At 45.9% G+C, this 10,820-nt stretch overlaps 1 long non-coding RNA gene across 1 annotated transcript; it reads right to left on the bottom strand.

Annotated features, from left to right (window-relative positions):
• Positions 1–6,171: 6,171 nt before the first annotated feature.
• LOC115251276 (uncharacterized) lies at positions 6,172–10,820 on the bottom strand. Its single transcript, XR_003889851.1, has 3 exons — positions 10,334–10,820; positions 9,680–9,858; positions 6,172–6,296 (listed from the first exon to the last, which is right to left on the bottom strand). It is a non-coding gene; the product is annotated as an uncharacterized lncRNA (long non-coding RNA).

Genomic DNA, 10,820 nt, shown 5'->3' with positions numbered 1-10,820 from the left:
GCATCTCTCCTCTGATAAATTGACTAGATCCTGATGGAAAGTACATCATGGTTGCCCCTGACTGACTATCACTGCCGCTTTCTGAATGGTTATGTACTCTCCTGTATTTTATGCATGGGGGGGGAGAAAAAACATTTTAATATCAAACACAGATGCAGAAAGAGAGAGTAAATTTGTTTGCTTGCTTTGGAAATCCAAAATAACGGTGATTTTATTACAGAGTGCATCTGCTAAAAGATAAATGAGGAGCGCCAAATGGATAAAGCCATTGTGTCGGCCTTATTACCGCGGAAACGCGCGGATGCTAAATATTAGGAGATCCGAAGATGGAGACAAAACTACAGCTGAGCAAATCAGGGATTAAAAACATATTAAACGCGCTGCTCTTGGGACATATAATGCTGAACAGATGCCACTGCATTTCCGCGGCGCTGTATAAATAAAGTCGGATGTTTAACAGGTCAAAAGCACAGATTCAGCTCCCGCCCGAATGTTCCATGTTGAAAAAAGACGGCTATAATCGGCTGTGTGTAGAGATGACTGATTATTTGGGGCCCTATCAGATGGAAGACAGTGCTTTTAGCTGTTAACCGTTGCCATGGCAATGCTGTACTCCTGTTGGGCGTTCTGCTAACCCTGAAATTAGTGCAGAGGTGTGGCGCCACCCCAAACTGTGCCTTACTCCTTTGCAGAGGCTCGTGATTTGCTCTCCGAAAGAGCCCAAAAAGCAGGGCAAAAGATAAGCTCCCTTGGAAACAGACGCCGGCTAGACCTCTCTGTACCGCTGGGCAAGTCAGATGGAAGCGATGAACAGAAGATACCCAGTAATAGTTATACCCGTAACCCTCGAGTGCCGTAGTCTGGTTAAAAGCTTGAAAGGTTTATTTTTTTTCACGGATGCAAGGCGATTAAAGCTTCGTCCAACATCTGCATGTCGTGAGTGTTTCCCTTTCACCAACAGGCATCGGCTGTCTCAGACAAGCCCTAAAAGGGTCCCTGCAGAAGTCAATACAACCCTCGGCTGTTGACATCAATTCAAAACCCCTGCATAGCAGAAGTCTTATAAAAGCAGAAGCCTCTGGTTAATACCGGACACAGTGGCCATGTTGGAAAGGGCCGCTTCCTCTTTATCTTGTCCCATTCTGCTCTGTCAAATGTAGCAAGACGCCGTAACTTTCCGGGTCCGATGACTTCGCCCTCCTTTATTTTAATGGCCTGTTAATGCTAACACCATCAGTACCTTTGCTGTGCACGGAAATAACCAAACCCGGCAGACGGAGTGCCAATTCTCGGCACTTGTGCATGCAATAAGACACACCAGGTGCGCTAGGTCTCAAATTAGCCGATCAACAGGGAGGCAGAACTAGCATCCTGATGATCCCCGGCACCAGCATGGCACATCATTTAGAAAATGGCCCATTATTTTTGTGCAGGCATTAAAAATAATTTACTGTCCTTAAAGCCTTTGATTTCCCAAAAGACATGAAAAAATGTGCAGCGTGATGTTTCCGCGTTGCAGAAAAAGGAGCAAAGCTGCCGTGTGGCGTCTGAGGTTCACACAAGCGCACAGATACTGCAAGATTTGAGAGTTAAACTTGGATTTGCATATTATATTAAAGGAGCAATGCTTCTTGTATTGCAATTTTACTCACAGCACGACAGTAAAAACCAAAATAAACACCTCCAAATACTGTATATCAAATACTACTCATCTGCTTATAAAACAGCTGTGATCATCCGTTTCTCTGTGAAAATGAATCCCACGTTTAATATTTTTGGTGCTTGACATCATACTTTTCCCCCCACGCGTATGCATCATGTTCCTGCAATAATTGGACCATACGCTGACAAAGAGACGTGGAGAATGAGAGCAGGGAAGGCTAGTTAGCGTAGCTGCTGTCATGGGGCACTCGGAGAGAGGTGAAAAAGGGGAAATACATATTGATAAGATGCAGCAGTAGGCCCCTGTAGTCCCTTTCCTAAGATAGGCCGCAGACTGGAATTATAATGAGTAGGATTAACACCCCCTACTACCGCTCTCTCTAACCCCTCAGCCCACCTACCCACCCCTCACTCCACACACACACATACACACACGCAGTCCCCAGAAGCTCTCCTACTCCAGGTTCTGCCCCATATGAAGGACAGGGAGCCGAGTGCCAGCGAGGAGCATACTGACATTAATTAACAACATCTGACACAGATGCCGTGCTTGTACTCGCTCCAGAGGTGGTCCACCACATTATTTCATTTTGGTTATTTCCTTTCATCCCCCCCCACCCACACACTCCCTCTTTTTTCCTCTTCACTTTTTAATGTCATTGATGTGCGGTCCCTCTCCTGGCATTATGAAGGTGAGGCTGGAACCCGTTTTCAGCGTAGTTAAGGTTCTACTCTTCAGACACCTTTGTTGAATTCTGAACGAGCACTGAAATTCACGTGGCAATATTCATCCACGTTCAACTCGCCCTGGTGGCTTCTCCGACACCCAAAATGTGGTGACGCAGGACCCGCTCTTGCCTGTAGTCCCGAAGGGCGAGTTGCTGGATGGTGCACCTAGCAACTCGCCCGTGTCTCTACCGATACAAAGGTCACCGTTTGGATCAGAGGTGGCGGATGGAAAAGACTGTCGGACTTCTGGTAATTACCTGGCCCTTCCACTGTGCTGCAGTTGCACCAGCAATGAACAGCACGAGTTACACATGTGCTCGAAGCTGTGTGTGCGCCACTAATCAGCCGACCCCAAACTAAAATAGACGTGTGACTTGCCAACTTGTCTGCAGACGTGTTGATAAGTGGCACATATGTCAGGCCATTATTTGTGATGCAACCGAGAGAGAGTACATGCCAAGTGCCGCTGCCGCACACTGTACGAGAACAAAGAGCAGAGGTGAGGATGGGTAATAATCCCGCGCTGTCTTCAGGGACCACTCGCCCAGCAGGGGGCCTGGCGTGCATTCCTGGAGAAGGTCGGAAGGGATGTGGCATTTTCTAAACTGGCCAGACACTTCTGTCCCCCCTCTGCTGTAGCTCTTTGGTGGCAGCAATGACCCTGCTCCCTCCTGACCAGCCTTCGGTAATGACCATCGTACATCACGCCTTAAGTGCCGCGGCCCTCATCAGGATGATGTCGCCGGCCCGTCCGGCGCTCATTTCCATCTGACCCACCGAGTCCTGGACCGGTGCCACTGCGGGGAAATTAAAAATGCATCATGCGATTCATCTTCTGAATGATTCCCAGCACATTAGGACCCCGACCACTGGGGATAAGCCTTCACAAAGGAGCCTGATGGATACTCTGGATGGTCCAGGTGTCAGCCATGTGATGCTGCGGCTTTGGTTGTTTTTTTTTAATGTTTTATTCAAAATACTGTCAAACTGCACAGGTCAGATAAATATCAGCACTGGCCAAGAGGACGCTTTTAACGTTCTGAATAATTGAGCCCTTCAAAAAGATGCTGTTGCATTTCACTCATCTGTGATCAATAGCATCACATTTGCTGACACATTGACAGTTTTAATTTCTTCTGAGCTGCAGGATAAAACACCTGTCAATATTAGCAGAGTCCAGGGCCCCGTGCTGGAGGGGTGGGGCTGCTCAAACGTTATACTGCCGCCACCTGCTGGCAAGCAGCTTTTGAAGCCTCCCCCCTTCCCCCCCTCTGCCATTCAAGCTCCCCTGCACCCTCCCAAAATACAACCAACAGTAAAAAAAAAAAAAAAAAAAAAAAATCTCATACCCCAGCTTCTTTTTCTTCTTTTTTAACACACCCCAAAGCTGCAGAAGTGTTTATTTTTCAGCCTGTAAAAATATTTCCTTTCACCTTTAAAAACCTGTCTGCTCTACAAGCAGGACCCGAGGCGGAATATGGGCCTGTGTAATTCTATCACGCACAGATATGAGCTCAGACAGGACGGGGATGCAGAGGTTTTAAACTGCTTTACGTTGCCCAAAGTTAATTGTTGTAGTTAAAAAAAAAATGCGGGGCACCTTAAGAGAAGCTCATTGCTGCTGCTGCACAAAAGCCACGTGTTTTACTTCAGGTCTCCGCTCACTCCTGCAGGCCCGGGTTCGAAACCAGACAAAGGCAACGCTCGCTCAGCCATTTATCTTCCAGGTGCCTCCGCAGCATTACTCCAAACATTGTCTTTTCAATCGAATAAAATACATTCTGGTGCTCCCCGCTAATGGTCACACAGAACATTGACCACGGGAGGTAAGTCTAACAAAATTAGTATGCAAAAGACCTGCCCTCGCGAGGCCTATAATTTCCTTGCAGATGATTTCTGTATTTGAGGATGAAAAGGGAAGAGGGGGAGAGAAAGACAATGGTATTTTTGAACTTGCGTGCGTGTGCAGCCTCCACGAGGCAAGCCGCCTTTACACAACTTAACCCGCACCAGCAGGTGGGATTCGACAGAATTGAGGCGAATATGCAGAGCGGGGGGACCCGACACTCTGCACCTTTTGATGCTCGGCTGACGGGATTTGGCATGACGCCCCGACGGTGCGAGCTGGGGACAAAAACAAGTGCCTCCGATTGCGTCCTGTTCTGCGAAAGCCTTTGCTTTTGGACTCTCGGCCGCATTACGTGCAGCAGCCACCTCGCCTGCTGCACGCTGGGGCATCTTTTCCACGACTTAACTTAATTAAACGTACATCACCCAGACGGACCTTTAACTTTGAATAACGGTCCGGCCATGGTGCGTCGGAGAGAAAAGTTGGCTTTTCGGAAAGAAATATAATAATCCTAATAACAATACATACAAAACCAACAAAAATAATAATAATAATTTAAACAGCTTCATTAAAGTGTCTCCCCTTTTTGCTGAGCCACGCAGACCTGGGCTTCATGCAAGGCTGCATTTATTCAGACTGCAAGTCTGTGAATGTTAATTGCACCGTTTTCAGATCATAAATGCTGACATAAATCACGGGACTATACAATATTATGTTCTACCTTTTTTTTATGTCTCCTACGTGGTCTGCAGGAGTACTTCCCTCATCACTATAAATCACATCCCTGCAGTTTCCAGGACTTACAGGGACGCTGAACGGGCACCTTCCGCAGCTCAGAGACCATTTTTTGATATTAATTTTAATGTACTTAAAATAATAGGGAGCCACGCTTCCATTGTCGATTTCCGTTTAGTAATCATTCATGATTAATCCTTGTGTGCTGCAGAGTATATTAAAATTCGGCTATTGAAACTATTATTTCTGTAATGGTCTCTTAGACTTACAAAAGACAATGAATTCTTCTTCTTATTTTTTTTATTATTATTATTACTTACTATAATTTTATTTAATCTAAAAACATCTATAAATATAGCTTATTTATAAATATAAGTACATGTAATGTTTATAAATATACAATATATATACATTTAACGACAGAAAATTATTAGATTTTTACATTATTATTAATTAATCAATATTTATTATTAATATATATTTTCTATATAGTGTATGTTTTCTCAGGACTGTATTGAATGTCAAATGTGATGTGTATAAATAGTAATATAAGAAGTGGATGAGGTGGAAATTCTGGCATTAAAACAACATTGGCAGCCAGTAAACCTTTTTGTCGTGTGCCGGACGCCTTTTTCTACAATTTAACTTCTGTTGCAAAAATATTAAGGCTCCCAAATAAGAGGAAAATGTTTATCGCAAGTTGACCTTTACTTTTGACACTTTTGACAAGGCACACATGCAATTATTGGGCAGGATTTTGCCGGCGACAGCAGCAGCTCCACAGCAGAATGGGCGCCTCAGCCCTCGCTGCACACGTCTCTGTCATATAACCTTCATGAGGGTATCATATTTTCCTCTCCCCTCATCCGTCCCAGCGTGGTAGCCCTAATATGCATGTCTCTATACCGACACGCTTTGACTAAATGGCCACATTTGCACATCGTTCCTTGCCGCCCATGTCCAATCCCCTCAATCCATTAACGTGAGTTAATTCCTTCCTCCAAAAATAACACTTTGGCGAATCATTCTCACGAAGTGCCACATCATTTATTGCCAGGACTTCGGTGAACTTCTTTGAAAAATTAATGCCTTTAATTTTGGTTGATGGCAACATCAGTGCAGCTCTGTAAATTGCACTTTAATGAGATTTTGCTACAGGGGATAATCTGCAACTGACAAAAAAAAAAAAAACATCTTGCAAACATCTGTAGACCTATGATTCCACTCTGACGGTTCTACCCCCCGTAAATCTGGAAGCTGAGGGATGAGCGGGAAAAACGGTCACTTGGTAAGTGCGACTTGATGATCTGCAGCGTTCAAACTATTAGAAGAAAAGTTTGTGTCATTAATCAAACAGGACAGGAATGAGGAAGGAAACGGGATGTTCCATTTTAAAACAATATTTATCTTTGGTATCGTGCCTGACAACGCATAACTGAGTTTAGAATCATCAGAACAAGAACTGTGTAAACTTAAACCAGAAAGAAAATGGCCGGCCGATCTGCAGATCAAAAGGTCGACAAGGCTGGTGAAGAACCAACGTGGCCAACAAACGTCTGCATGTGATGAATTTAACAAAACAAGACAATTCCCTCCAGATATTTCACTTTTGATCATAAAACAAATATGCGGCTCTTCTGCGCTCGCAGCGACCAATCCAAATTGAGCCCATCTGAAGCACTGTGGCCTACACCCACTCACCCCCACCACTTCCAGTCCCGTAGCCCAGTAACTCTTCCAAGGAGACGGATTTGGGTGATGTCCAGCAGAAGTATGGGCCGCATCAGTTCCCCAAAATTAAATCTGACACATTCAATCTCATCAGCATGGGATTTGAAACCCCTTTCTCACACTGTCATGTGATCCTCCTCCCCTTAATAATCTGACTTTTATTCCGTGGCTGTCGTTCCCTCCAAATGGACTGAGCAGTGCTGAATACCTGCCAGGTGACATGTGAACATCCCATTACTGTCCGACACGCATCCAAATCATCTGGTTTGAATTTTTTTGCCTTGTTCTCCGTCTCGATTTTGTCCACCTCGAGCTTTTGCTGTCATGGAAACCAAAGCTTTCTCCAGCTAATTACAGAGCAGATACCGACCAGCAAGGTGGGACGTGGCGGGGAACGCTTGTCCCCATAATGAATGCAAACTGGGATCGGTGATAGGTTTGTGTGATTGTGCCCCCCTTCCCCCCCTCTGAAATTCCTGACATTTATTGGTCCATCCTTATTCAATCTGTAAAGAGCTTAATGCTTTCCATGTGCTAACCCGCAGCCCTGCAGTGGAGGAGGACATGTTTCCAAATGTTCCATGGTGAGAGTTCATCTCCTATAAAAGCAGTCCCCTCACTTGGTTTTCACGTCTGCCCCTGATAAGAGACAACATTACATGTTTTGGGCTGCGCACCCCACCATGACAGTTTGAGAAAAGGTGAAAAAAAAAATCCCTACTGGAGGCCCAGGATAGATTTTTGTATTGGACTGAAGCAAGCACAATAAATACTGTCTTCATGCTCTTTCACTTCTGGTCCCACCTCCCCAACCCGCCTCACGAGTGCCACAATTAGCTCAGCTCCAGTGATTGGCGCTGTGGTCAGTGCCAACACGGGTTCATGCTCTCTGCACGGTCCCGGGTCTTCTGCTGCTCGAGCAGACAGCTCTTGTCTGGTCGGTGGCCGAGCTGCGCTGTTGGGGCAGCATCACCTGTCAGCGCCTCTCGCTCCATGCCAGGGTCTCGCTAGGACCTCCTGGATCACCCGCCTGAAAAAAAGGCCTCGTACTGCATAAATGTGGCATCTCTGCATGGTGTGCAGAACCTTCCACAACGGACGGGGGGAACTCGGCATACAGTGCGCCGGTCTCGGTCTCTTTCACTCCATCTTTCGCTTGATTTCCCTGACTCGGACTCCCCAGGGGTTAGTCAGCTTGGTCATCAGCTCCACTTGTGGGTCAATTGTAGCAGCAAGCGGTCGGGCCAAACAATGCAGAAAGAAAGATAGGGGGAAAATGGCTGCAACCACGATCCACCGCCATGCTCACATCACCGGCGCATGACAAGCTCAGCGATGAGTGGCGCCGGGGATTCGCTCAAGCACTTAAATAGTGAAAAATTGCAGAAACAAACACCTGCTATATATATTTGCATCAAGCGTGCCTCGCTGAGTATTCAAGTGACTTGAGGGAGCATTTTCCCCACTGATCTCCAGCAGGGGAAACGGTCCTGCCGGGGCAAATTAACTGGAGAGCCTTCGCACTAAGGCCTCGTAGACTAATGAAAAGGCCCAGAGGATATTTGCAGGGTCGCACGAAGGAGCCGGTATAGATGCATGAAAATTGGGCATTAATGCCATGGGTAGATTTAAACTACTGCAGGCTTTGCTTCCAGGGCACCAATCAGCGTCACAGGCCTGGAAGTTTTATTATTACATTTGCTTCCAAATATGTGATGATTATTCAGAATATCTGCATTTTTCAGCCTTCCTCCTTCTCCCCGCAGACAGACAAGAGAGAAAAGAGAGCAGTTATTTGGGGACAGAAGGTTTTTATGGGCTTGGTGAATGCTGACGAGTATGTTAGCTACATTGGTAGTGAAAACAGGTGGACTGGCCTCAGGTCAATGTGAGTCCGGCACCAGTGTCCTAATAGTAACGGTTACCGATAAGCATTTAAAGTAAAAGTATAAAAATCTGGTTCTGACACAGTCAGCAGGATTTTGCCAACACTTCCTTCTTTTCAAGGTTTTTTTTTTTTTTTTTGCTAAGGATGTGCAGCATCGTCGTTTTACAGAGAAGAAATGATTCAGTTGTTCAGCCGATGTTTTTTTTCTTGCACAGCCAAACTGGAAGCTGCAATTAGAGAATCTAACTATCTGTTTACTTGATGAATTCCATCCCTTTGCATTGTTTGATAAATAAGGAAATACATCAAGCGTGCAATATGTATAGTAATTAAAGTGAAAAATACTGTCACAATGTAAATCCTTAATTGGACTCCCAGAGAGATATTGGGAATTTGTCTTTAATAATAGGTGATGACTGGGGACAGAAAAACAAAGCGTGTTGAAATGTGGTCCTGGAAGATCGATTAATCACGACGCAGAAAACAACCAATTTAGCATAGCTCATTCAGGGAATCACCCAGCTCAGGTAATGCTCTTTTAATCATCTCGCCGCAGCGTCTGAGCGCCGTAGTGAAATGGGAAGAAGCCTCACTCTCCAGGAGGATAATGTTTCTCTGGGTGTTGCAAAATGTTCCATTTTAATAGGAAACAATTAATATTGAGCTGATAAGATGTCTCCCATCTTCAGTCTGGAATGAGCTGTTTATATTTGTTATGGAGAACGAGGGTGCAGTCAAAGTGCTTTGCCATGATCACAGTTTTTGCACTTTTTCCTCATGCCGTCTTGATGGTTGGAAGCAGAGACCAAAGGGTTTTGGACACTCGTACGTTGAAGAGATTGCCTTCTGCACTGTAGCATGCATATCCCTTCTCCGTGTTAGCAATTATTTACCAGTAATACAGATTTCAATCTAGTCGAAAACAGGGAATGAGGGTATTGCCCATCCAGCAACACCATGCTGGATGGGCAAGAGGTAACTGGAGGAGGGACAGAAGTAAAACTGTAAATGCCCTCAGTATGCCTGTAAACTATGTGCTGAATATCTGAGGTATCACTACAGTCCTGTGGGTGAACTGAACTCACCTCGAACGGCCTCGGCAAGTCAGCTGCGCTGGTAATCCGGCTCAGAGCTAAAACTTTTCTGGTGTTTACTGTTCTCCCATTAACAAGGCTCCCAGCCATCTGTGAAGTGCTGCAAACACACCTGCCTCACCCTGGGCCCGTAATGGCTTTTCTCAATGTGCACGTGGGTCTCCATCTATCTGAAGGAGAAGGGAAGGGGGCCGTTAAAGATCTGTCATTCAGCGATCATCAACTAAACGCGCCGCACCTTGTACCGAGTTCAGATAATTATGGATATTGTAAAGCATGCGAAATGATCTATTTAGCCGCATCTGTCGCCAGAGGAGCTGTTAAGCCACTTTGTGTTGGGTTCAATGTTCATAATGCGGTGTTCCAAAGCACATCCAACTGCGCAAATTTGGAGCTCAGAACCCAGATTTTTGCAGAGTGAGGCAGAAGCATGTTTGTTAGCGAAGTCATTTGTTTTATCGGGACAGGGACAAAATCAATAGCGTTTCTCACAAAAAACCCAGACTTGGTGAAACTATATTCACTGTTAATAAAGTAATAAAAGAAACTATTAAGGGAAGCAGATGGCGGCGCATTAATAAATGAAGTGGACAGCGCTTCAGGGACGCGAGAATGACTCATTTTGCAGACTCTTTGAAGCCTCACATTTTGAACTGAGAAGCGTCCACACATGACGCTCATTGCAGTGAACCGCATCAGGTGTGGAGATGAATGAACTCCAGCAAATGAACTTTGGCAAGACCTCTTCCGATCCTTTGAACTTGCTCCGGAGTCTGTTTCTGCTCGGTCAGGGGAGGGTGCGGTGTTGTGGTCACTCCATGGTATGGTCATCAGGCCCCGGCAGCCTTGCTGCCAATGTATCTGTTTCCAAATGGGACTGACACAGGCCTCAGACACACCCTGCTGAGGTCCTCTGTAACCAGAGACCCTTGAAGTGGACGTCTGCTGGTGTCCAGTCTGCTCCCAGAAACCTTTTCAGATCCTTGGACTCCAAAGGTGGCCGGCTGCTTGAAGAAGGTTCAGCAAGCTGGTCAGTTGGTTGCACCCCTGCCCCCAACGTCTTGGCCCTCTGCACACCACCACCGTCTCTGTCATGCTAGCCACCAGCAGACCAGGGAGCAGACCACCCTGG

The sequence above is a fragment of the Takifugu rubripes genome, chromosome 10, assembly GCF_901000725.2.
Source record: "Takifugu rubripes chromosome 10, fTakRub1.2, whole genome shotgun sequence".
NCBI lineage: Eukaryota > Metazoa > Chordata > Actinopteri > Tetraodontiformes > Tetraodontidae > Takifugu > Takifugu rubripes.
Note: the sequence above shows the minus strand (reverse complement) of the source record. Positions and strands in the feature narration are given on the sequence as shown.